This window comes from Schistocerca gregaria, chromosome 8 (genome assembly GCF_023897955.1).
Source record: "Schistocerca gregaria isolate iqSchGreg1 chromosome 8, iqSchGreg1.2, whole genome shotgun sequence".
Lineage (NCBI taxonomy): Eukaryota > Metazoa > Arthropoda > Insecta > Orthoptera > Acrididae > Schistocerca > Schistocerca gregaria.
Genome location: NC_064927.1, coordinates 92,897,163 through 92,907,412, shown reverse-complemented (window position 1 = coordinate 92,907,412; position 10,250 = coordinate 92,897,163).

The following is a 10,250-nucleotide window of genomic DNA, read 5'->3' as shown; positions in this document are numbered from 1 at the left end:
CCAGGTGATGCTACAGGTTCCAGAGGCACCAAAGCACTCACTTTGGTTGTCTCAATGTCACCGCCGCCCAGGGCAACAGCTGTTTACAGACTGTGGCCAATTCCCCCTGAATCCATACATAACAGACACAGTCCTTATCCATCCCTATTTTTTTTCCCTCTCTTTTATCTCACAATCCATTCAAAACAAACAGATGTCTGACGACTATGCGAATTTACACTATACGGGTACTAAAACATGATGCTAAAACTCACAAATCCACTTCACCTGGTCCTTCTCAAGTCAGTGAGCCAACTTTCTAGATGTAGATCTCCACATCTCAGGTGGCTCCATAAATACATCTGTTACTATCAAGTGCATCAACCACCAACAGTGCCTCTACTTTGACAACTGTCACCTGCTATGTGTCAAAAAGTCTCTTCCTTACAGTAGTGCCTCCTGTGGTTGCAACATCTGCAGCAGAAAGCAGGAGCTGTCTCAGTTTCACATCCTTTTTTATGTGCAACTGAGATGGCAAAAATAAATTATTAAAAACAAAAAAAGAGAACCTAGAACTTAAGACATGAAGGCTATAAAGTAACACAGAATGCTAACTCTTGATGAAAACAGCAATTTCTGGCCAACTGAGCCATTCGATACCACTTTGCGATGTTGTTGTTGTGGTCTTCAGTCCTCAGACTGGTTTGATGCAGCTCTCCATGCTACTCTCTCCTGTGCAAGCTTCTTCATCTCCCATTACCTGCTGCAACCTACATCCTTCTGAATCTGTTTAGTGTATTCATCTCTTGGTCTCCCTCTACGATTTTTACCCTCCACGCTGCCCTCCAATACTAAATTGGTGATCCCTCGATGTCTCAGAACATGTCCTACCAACCGATCCTTTCTTCTAGTCAAGTTGTGCCACAAACTTCTCTTCTCCCCAATTCTATTCAATACCTCCTCATTAGTTATGTGATCAACCCATCTAATCTTCAGCATTCTTCTGTAGCACCACATTTCGAAAGCTTCTATTCTCTTCTTGTCTAAGCTATTTATCATCCACGTTTCACTTCCATACGTGGCTACACTCCATACAAATACTTTCAGGAACAACTTCCTGGCACTTAAATCAATACTCGATGTTAACAAATTTCTTTTCTTAAGTAACGCTTTCCTTGCCATTGCCAGTCTACATTAGATATCCTCTCTACTTTGACCATCATCAGTTATTTTGCTCCCCAAATAGCAAAACTCCTTTACTACTTTAAGTGTCTCATTTCCTAATCTAATTCCCTCAGCATCACCCGATTTAATTCGACCACATTCCATTATCTTCGTTTTGCGATGTAGCAAATAGTAAGGAGTACGTGTTGTAATGTTGTTAATTGGCTGCATTGATGGAATTGTGGTACATTGAACACGGTTATGATGATTTATTGTGAAATTCTTAGGAAATATAGGTTTTATTTGAACAGTACACAGTGAATGTGAACAAATAGTAAAACAAACATTTATAAAATTTGTATAGCAAAATCTATTTGTTATTACCATTCAGTTTAATGTAAGGACCCAGGACACATGTTATTAATAAAATCTATTCTGTAATTAAAGAGTTATTTTGTTTTGTAAATTATATATTATTGTACAACTACAATTTATTCATTTTGGCAACATAACAAATTTATTAATCTAAATTCTGTAACTCGTCCTCTAAAACTATTCAATTTTTAATTGAAATCATCAAAATTACTATGTTAAACAATGTAAACAGCTATGTTTTGATTGTTAGAATCTATATAAATGTTGGTGTCAACTGCTGGAGGCAGGCCGTTTTATAACAGGTTTTGAAATATTATTATAGATTTTCTGTGGTTCATGTGTATGTGATGTAATCTTGTGAGGCAATAAAGGTGTTGTATAACAGATTTATATGTTTTAGCTCCATCATTTTATAGAACATAAACTATGAAATTAATTGCCTGATCATATGGATAATCCAAACTGGAGCAAAGAGATATGCCACATCTACAATAAAAGCTGAGTATTTTAAGATGAATTCCAACAATAAACAAGTAACTTTTAATGATGTCAGTTCTGCATTTGAGTTCAACATGCTGATGAGTGTCCTTTTGTTATTTAATTACCTGCCACTGGCTCCCTGTCAAAGTGGATTAAGCAAGATAGTGAGAAAGAACAACGTCACAGTTAAGAGACTCCCAACTCTAAGGAAATATAATTGGGTTCCAGATGCATGTAAAGAATTAAAACTCCCAGTGAAAAGGAATATTACGTCTACATACCTCCAAGAGGTACATCGTAAATTTACTTAGGCATCTATGCTTCGGGATTAGAGCTTCAACTTATTTACAAGCTGATGACATAAGTGGTAAATAGCCAAATGGAGGACACTGATGTGTTTTTGAAGCTGCATATACCATTTATTAGCTATCTTTTTAATATCAGGGCTTAAAGTGATTGCAGCTATCATTTATGAATCGTCATCTTTTATGGGGTATAGCTATGTGACTGACAGACTGCAGTGGTGGTGGAAGTATCACTGATATTCTGCTGACTAAACTTGGGACGGCCTCACCTTTACCCACAAAACAAGCAACACAGCAAACACATGGCACTTGAGAAAGAACTGTCCGAGAGGCTGGCGGCTGGCCCCTACCGTTCTATGTGCTGAAATGTCAATGGCGAAGTTATTTAAATCAAAATATATCTAACAAGGCTGCCACAACGTCTGGTGTAAGCTGTGTGGAGCACTGGTGCCAGCTGGTGTGCTGCAGCTTGCTCGTTCTAATCCAACCACTCAGCAATTATTTGTTATTTCATATGTATCATTTGGGGATGGTTCTTGAAATATCTTGTGTTTGTATATCTGTTTGTATTATGGAATATTCCATCCACGAAGTCAGCACTGTTCTGGTTGTACGTTGGCTTCAGTAATAACTGTGATTTCAGTTCTAATTATTGTACTTCAATGATGGCCCTGTTTTCGGATTTTGGCTTGATTGTGGTTTCAATGTGACAATATATTTAGCTCATTTGCCACTAACCCTATGACTTATTTTAGAAGATAGATTGAAGAAAGAAAAACTCACATTTGTAGATTTAGAGAAGGAATCTGACAATATCGACTGGAATACACTCTACATGTAAAAGGGGTATAATACAAGGAATGAACGCTTATCTGCAACATTTACACAATACAGACTGCAATTATAATACTCAAAGGACATGGAAGGAAGGCAGTAGCTGAGAATGTAGGGTAGTAGCATATTCCCAATGTTATTCAATACGCACACTGAGTAAACAGTAAAGGACACCAACGAGAAATTTGCAAATGGAGAAGAAATGAAAGCTGAGGTTTGTGGTTCTGTCAGGCAAAGAGACTTTAAAGATCTGTTGTTTGGAGTGAACAGTTAACCAAAAAGAGGTTTTAAGATGAATACTGACACAAGAAAAACAAGGGTAATGGGGTGTAGTTCAATGCTGAGGGAATTATATTAGAAAATGGCACACTTAAAAGTAGTAGATGGGTTTTGCCATTTGGCCAGCAAAAGAACTAATGATGGCTGAAGTAGAGAGGACATAAAATGCACATTGGCAATAACAAGAAAAGTATTTATGTAAAAAAAAAAGAAACCTGTTAACTTCAAACACAAATTTAAGTGTTAGCAGTTCTTTTTTGAAGGTATTTGTATGGTGTATAACCATGTATGGAAGTGAAGTGTGGATGATTAACAGTTCAGACAAGAACAGAATAGAAGCTCTTGAAATACTGAAGATCAGATGCTTAGATTATAGTATTACTGAGGAGGTTCCAAACAGAATTGGGGGGAGAAAGAAATTCATCGCACAACTTAAAGGGGGGATCAGTTGATATATAAACTCTGAGGTATTGAGGAATCATCAATTTGGTAATGGTGAAAGTGTGGATAGCTGAATCATACAGATCTTTGAATGGTAGACCACCAAACCAACTACAACCACCACTACCTAAATATTTACCACATCATGAAGCATTTAGTAGAGAGGCTTCCTGAGAGTTTCTCAACAAACTTTTCCAACTTATTCTCTGTTTAGGAGATTTCAGTGTACTACGTTTCCTGGTACTGTACCATGACCATTTATAACTATTATGGAAAGTACTGGACTGAAACTACTCTCATATCATTCAAAACTCTGACTTTAGTATGAGAAGTCAGGGCCATTTTCCACATATAGCATTAGCTGCCCCATAAGTTGGACAGAGAATCTTTGTACCACATGGAATGCTACTGACATTTCAGCTCAGGTTCATGACACCTGCCCCACAGTCACAACCACAGCCCAAGCAGACACCTGCAGCAGTGAGCAGTTGGGCCCCATCCATACATTCCATCATGCAGTGTGCCACAAATGCCAGTGGTGCTGGTCATAGCACCCTTCAGAATACCAAAACCATCAGATACCAAATTAGTATGATGTCACACCCATTTACAGTAATCCCTTCCTTCCACATACTGTAGTTTTCTGGACAGTGTACCCATAACAGATAAATCGGTTGATTATATTTATGACATCATCATACTGAAACTTTGGGAAGTTAGCATTGCTCTACAGATTAAGCACTCCAGGTTCAATCTGTGTATCAAAGAACTCATTCTTTCTGAGCTATTGAGTCAATGGTTTTCAGAGTGGTGCTGCAACTAATGTGGTGACTAAAGTAACCTCTCGGGCCACAGACGCAAGCCAACATGACATTTAAGAGGAAAGGGCCTGGAGAGTGCAACTCTCAGTTGCTGATGTACTAGTGATGTTGGCATGTTGAGCAAGACCCAGTGCTACCAGCACTGGGCATTTGGCAAGTTGGGGTGCATGAGCGTCTCCCCCCCCCCCCTCCCCTACCCCTACCCCTACCCCCCCCCCCCCCCCGGTCCATCTCTCTCTCTCTCTCTCTCTCTCTCTCACACACACACACACACACACACACACACACCCAGTTCTGTGAGAGAGCAATGAGTCCATTCACTAGGCTGCAGTTGTCAACAGTTGAGGCTGTGGTTGTAGGCAGTTGTTGTGTTACCAGAAAATGCTATTCAAGTGGTGTTTTTTTTTCAACGCCAGAGCACAGTTGTAGTCATCACATGGATTTACTTGGTATGTTGAACTGGAGCTGTATATGGTTCTGGTCAACATTGTTAATCCTTCGTCTTTTCCTGGCTTGTCAGTTGCTTGTTTGTTCGCAAGTCATTAGTCTGACGAGTGATAGCCTCTTTGTATATTACATTGTGTTTATTTCTAAGTAAAAGCCAGATTGGAAAAAAAGGAAACTTTATAATTAATTGACTATCCTGTGTCTTCAGTTTAGTCATTAAGGTTATGATTACTAAGAATTTTGCAATTTATTGGATAACTTTTAATTGTTTTTTAAGGTGTGTTTCTTGCAAGATTGAATGCAAAAGCTTTTACAGTTTACTGTGTCTCTAATCTAGTTGTTATGGCTAGTAAAAGATTGGTCACTAAATCTATCACCATTTACTGCACAGCATTTTTAAAATTTATATGTTTGTGAAGCATTGGTTGCTAAAACTGTTAAAGGAAATTTTATTGAATCGTTTACCAAGAGAGCTTTTGTGAAACATTTCTTGTTAACATTATTATAGCTTACTGTGACATGTAAATAACCTTAATGAGCATTTGAAGTAAAGATTAATTTATTGAGCTCTGACATTTTCTCAATTAAGCTCTTTGTATGTTGGTAATTATTGAACTGCATAGCATAGCCAAGTATAATCTTTTGGTTGTCTTTATAATGAAATATTTTGCTCTGTAATGTGTCCATAACAACCACCAGCAAATTCCACTTACCATGCCCATACTCCCTATCGACTCACTTTACACATTCGCTTTGTGACATACCTGATCATTCTTCAGCTTGCAGTTCCTCGGTGGCAGCAATCTCAGTGAAAAATCAGCTGTCAACATGGGAGGGTACAGCACTATCTACATCGAATAATGTGGCTGACACACAGACATTTGGTTTCACAGGTTTTCTAAATCTACATCTACATTTATACTCCGCAAGCCACCCAACGGTGTGTGGTGGAGGGCACTTTACGTGCCACTGTCATTACCTCCCTTTTATGTTCCAGTCGCATATGGTTCACGGGAAGAACGACTGTCTGAAAGCCTCCGTGCGCCCTCGAATCTCTCTAATTTTACATTCGTGATCTCCTCGGGAGTTATAAGTAGGGGGAAGCAATATATTCGATACCTCATCCAGAAACGCACCCTCTCGAAACCTGGCGAGCAAGCTACACCGCGATGCTGAGCGCCTCTCTTGCAGAGTCTGCCACTTGAGTTTGCTAAACATCTCCGTAATGCTATCACAGTTACAAAATAACCCTGAGACGAAATGCACCGCTCTTCTGTGAATCTTCTCTATCTCCTCCGTCAACCTGATCTGGTACGGATCCCACACTGATGAGCAATACTCAAGTATAGGTCGAACGAGTGTTTTGTAAGACACCTCCTTTCTTGATGGACTACATTTACTAAGGACTCTCCCAATGAATCTCAATCTGGTACCCACCTTACCAACAATTAATTTTATATGATCATTCCACTTCAGATCATTCCGTACGCATACTCCCAGATATTTTACAGAAGTAACTGCTATCAGTGTTTGTTCCACTATCATATAATCATACAATAAAGGATCGTTCTTTCTATGTATTCGCAATACATTACATTTGTCTATGTTAAGGGTCAGTTGCCACTACCTGCACCAAGTGCCTATCCACTGCAGATCTTCCTGCATTTCGCTACAATTTTCTAATGCTGCAACTTCTCTGTATACTACAGCATCATCCGCGAAAAGCCGCATGGAACTTCCGACACTATCTACTAGGTCATTTATATATATTGTGAAAAGCAATGGTCCCATAACACTCCCCTGTGGCACGCCAGAGGTTACTTTAACGTCTCTCCATTGATAACAACATGCTGTGTTCTGTTTGCTAAAAACTCTTCAATCCAGCCACACAGCTGGTCTGATATTCCGTAGGCTCGTACTTTGTTTATGAGGCGACAGTGCGGAACTGTATCGAATGCTTTCCAGAAGTCAAGGAAAATAGCATCTACCTGGGAGCCTGTATCTAATATTTTCTGGGTCTCATGAACAAATAAAGCGAGTTGGGTCTCACACGATCACTGTTTCCGGAATCCATATTGATTCCTACAGAGTAGATTCTGGGTTTCCAAAAACGACATGATACGCGAGCAAAAAACATGTTATAAAATTCTACAACAGATCGACATCAGAGATATAGGTCTATAGTTTTGTGCATCTGCTCGATGACCCTTCTTGAAGACTGGGACTACCTGTGCTCCGTTCCTCTAGAGACTTGCAGTACATGGCTGTTAAAAGGGGGGCAAGTTCTTTATCGTACTCTGTGTAGAATCGAATTGGTATCCCGTCAGGTCCAGTGGACTTTCCTCTGTTGAGTGATTCCAGTTGCTTTTCTATTCCTTGGACACTTATTTCAAAGTCAGCCATTTTTTCGTTTGTGCGAGGGTTTAGAGAAGGAACTGCAGTGCAGTCTTCTTCTGTGAAACAGCTTTGGAAAAAGGTGTTTAGTATTTCAGCTTTACGCGTGTCATCCTCTGTTTCAACGACATCATCATCCTGGAGTATCTGGATATGCTGTTTCGAGCCACTTATTGATTTAATGTAAGACCAGAACTTCCTAGGATTTTCTGTCAAGTCGGTACATAAAATTTTACTTTCGAATTCACTGAACGCTTCACGCATAGCCCTCCTTACACTAACTTTGACATCATTTAGCTTCTGTTTGTCTGAGAAGTTTTGGCTGTGTTTAAACTTGCAGTGAAGCTCTCTTTGCTTTCGCAGCAGTTTCCTAACTTTGATGTTGAACCACGGTGGGTTTTTCCTGTCCCTCACAGTTTTACTAGGCACGTACCTGTCTAAAATGCATTTTACGATTGCCTTGAACTTTTTCCATAAACACTCAAAATTGTCAGTGTCGGAATAGAAATTTTCATTTTGATCTGTTAGGTAGTCTGAAATCTGCCTTCTATTACTGTTGCTAAACAGATAAACCTTCCTCCCTTTTTTTATATTCCTATTAACTTCCATATTCAGGGATGCTGCAACGGCCTTATGATCACTGATTACCTGTTCTGCACATACAGAGTCAAAAAGTTCGGGTCTGTTTGTTATCAGTAGGTCCAAGATGTCATCTCCACGAGTCGGTCTCTGTTTAATTGCTCAAGGTAATTTTCGGATAATGCACTCAGTATAATGTCACTCAATGCTCTGACCCTACCACCCGTCCTAAACATCTGAGTGCCCCAGCCTATATCTGGTAAATTGAAATCTCCACATGCTGAGAAAATTTATGTGAAATATGTTGTGTTTGGCAGGAGAGCCAACACCGTGTTAATAGAGGAGGCCTAAAGGCACGCGTTTAGCTCACGTAGGCTGGTGTGAGGTCTGGAACAGGACAAGGAAATTAGAATTTAGAAAAACGGACGTAGCTGGTGGCATACTTAACTTTAATCCATTAATGATGAACGTCAGTCTGGACTGTACACGATTCACAATATCAATAGTAACTGACAATGGCGCCTTGCTAGGTTGTAGCAAATGACGTAGCTGAAGGCTATGCTAACTATCGTCTCGGCAAATGAGAGCGTAGAAGCCAGTGAAACATCGCTAGCAAAGTCGGCTGTACAACTGGGGCGAGTGCTAGGAAGTCTCTCTAGACCTGCCATGAGGCGGCGCTCAGTCTGCAATCACTGATAGTGGCGACACGTGGGTCCGACGTATGCTACCGTACGGCGGCCGATTTAAAGGCTACCACCTAGCAAGTGTGGTGTCTGGCGGTGACACCACAAAATATATTCCAAATTTTCTTTCAGTTTTTCTGCCACTAATGCTGCTGAGTCAGGAGGTCAGTAAAAGGTGCCAATTATTAACCTAGCTCGGTTGTTGAGTGTAACCTCCACCCATAATAATTCACAGGAACTATCCACTTCTACCTCACTACAAGATGAACTACTACTAACAGCGACAAACACGCCACCACCAGTTGCATACAATCTGTCCTTTATAAACACCGTCTGTGCCTTTGTAAAAATTTCAGCAGAATTTATATCTGGCTTCAGCCAGCTTTCTGTACCTATAACGGTTTCAGCTTCTGTGCTTTCTATCAGCACTTGAAGTTCCGATACTTTACCAATGCAGATTCGACAGTTTACAATTACAATAACGATTGCTGCTTGGTCCCCGCATGTCCTGACTTTGCCCCACACCCTTTGAGGCTGTTGCCCTTTCTGTACTTGCCCGAGGCCATCTAACCTAAAAAACCACCCAGTCCACACCGCACAACCACTGCTACCCGTGTAGCCGCGTGCTGCGTGTAGTGGACTCCTGACCTATCCAGTGGAACCCGAAACCCCACCACCCTATGGCGCAAGTCGAGGAATCTGCAGCCCACACAGTCGCAGAACCGTCTCAGACTCTGATTCAGACCTTCCACTCGGCTCTGTACCAAAGGTCTGCAGTTAGTCCTGTCGACGATGCTGCAGATGGTGAGCTCTGCTTTCATCCCGCTAGTCAGACTGCCAGTCTTCACCAAATCAGATAGCCGCCGGAAGCCAGAGAGAATTTCCTTCAATCCATAGCGACACACATCATTGGTGCCGACATGAGCGACCACCTGCAGATGGGTGCACCCTGTACCCTTCTTGGCATCTGGAAGGACCTTTTCCACATCTGGAATGACTCCCCCCGCTATGCACACGGAGTGCACATTGGTTTTCTTCCCCTCTCTTGCTGCCATTTCCCTAAGGGGCCCCATTACGCACCTGACATTGGAGCTCCCAACTACCAGTAAGCCCACCCTCTGTGACCGCCCGTATATTGCAGAGTGAGGGGCAGCCTCTGGAACAGGACAAGCAGCCATGTCCAGCTGAAGATTAGCATCAGCCTGAGACAGAGCCTGAAACCGGTTCTTCAGACAAATTGGAGAGGCCTTCCCTTCAGCCCTCCGGAATGTCTTTCGCCCCCTGTCACACCTCGAGACAACCTCCCACTCTACTACAGGCGAGGGGTCAGCCTCAATGTGGGCAGTATCCCGGGCAGCCACAGTCGTAGTCCAATCGGGGGATGCGTGGGACGAGCTGGCCGTCCCCGACAAACCCCCATCCGTGAGACCCCCACAGTGATGTCCATTGGCAACAGCCTTAAGCTGTGT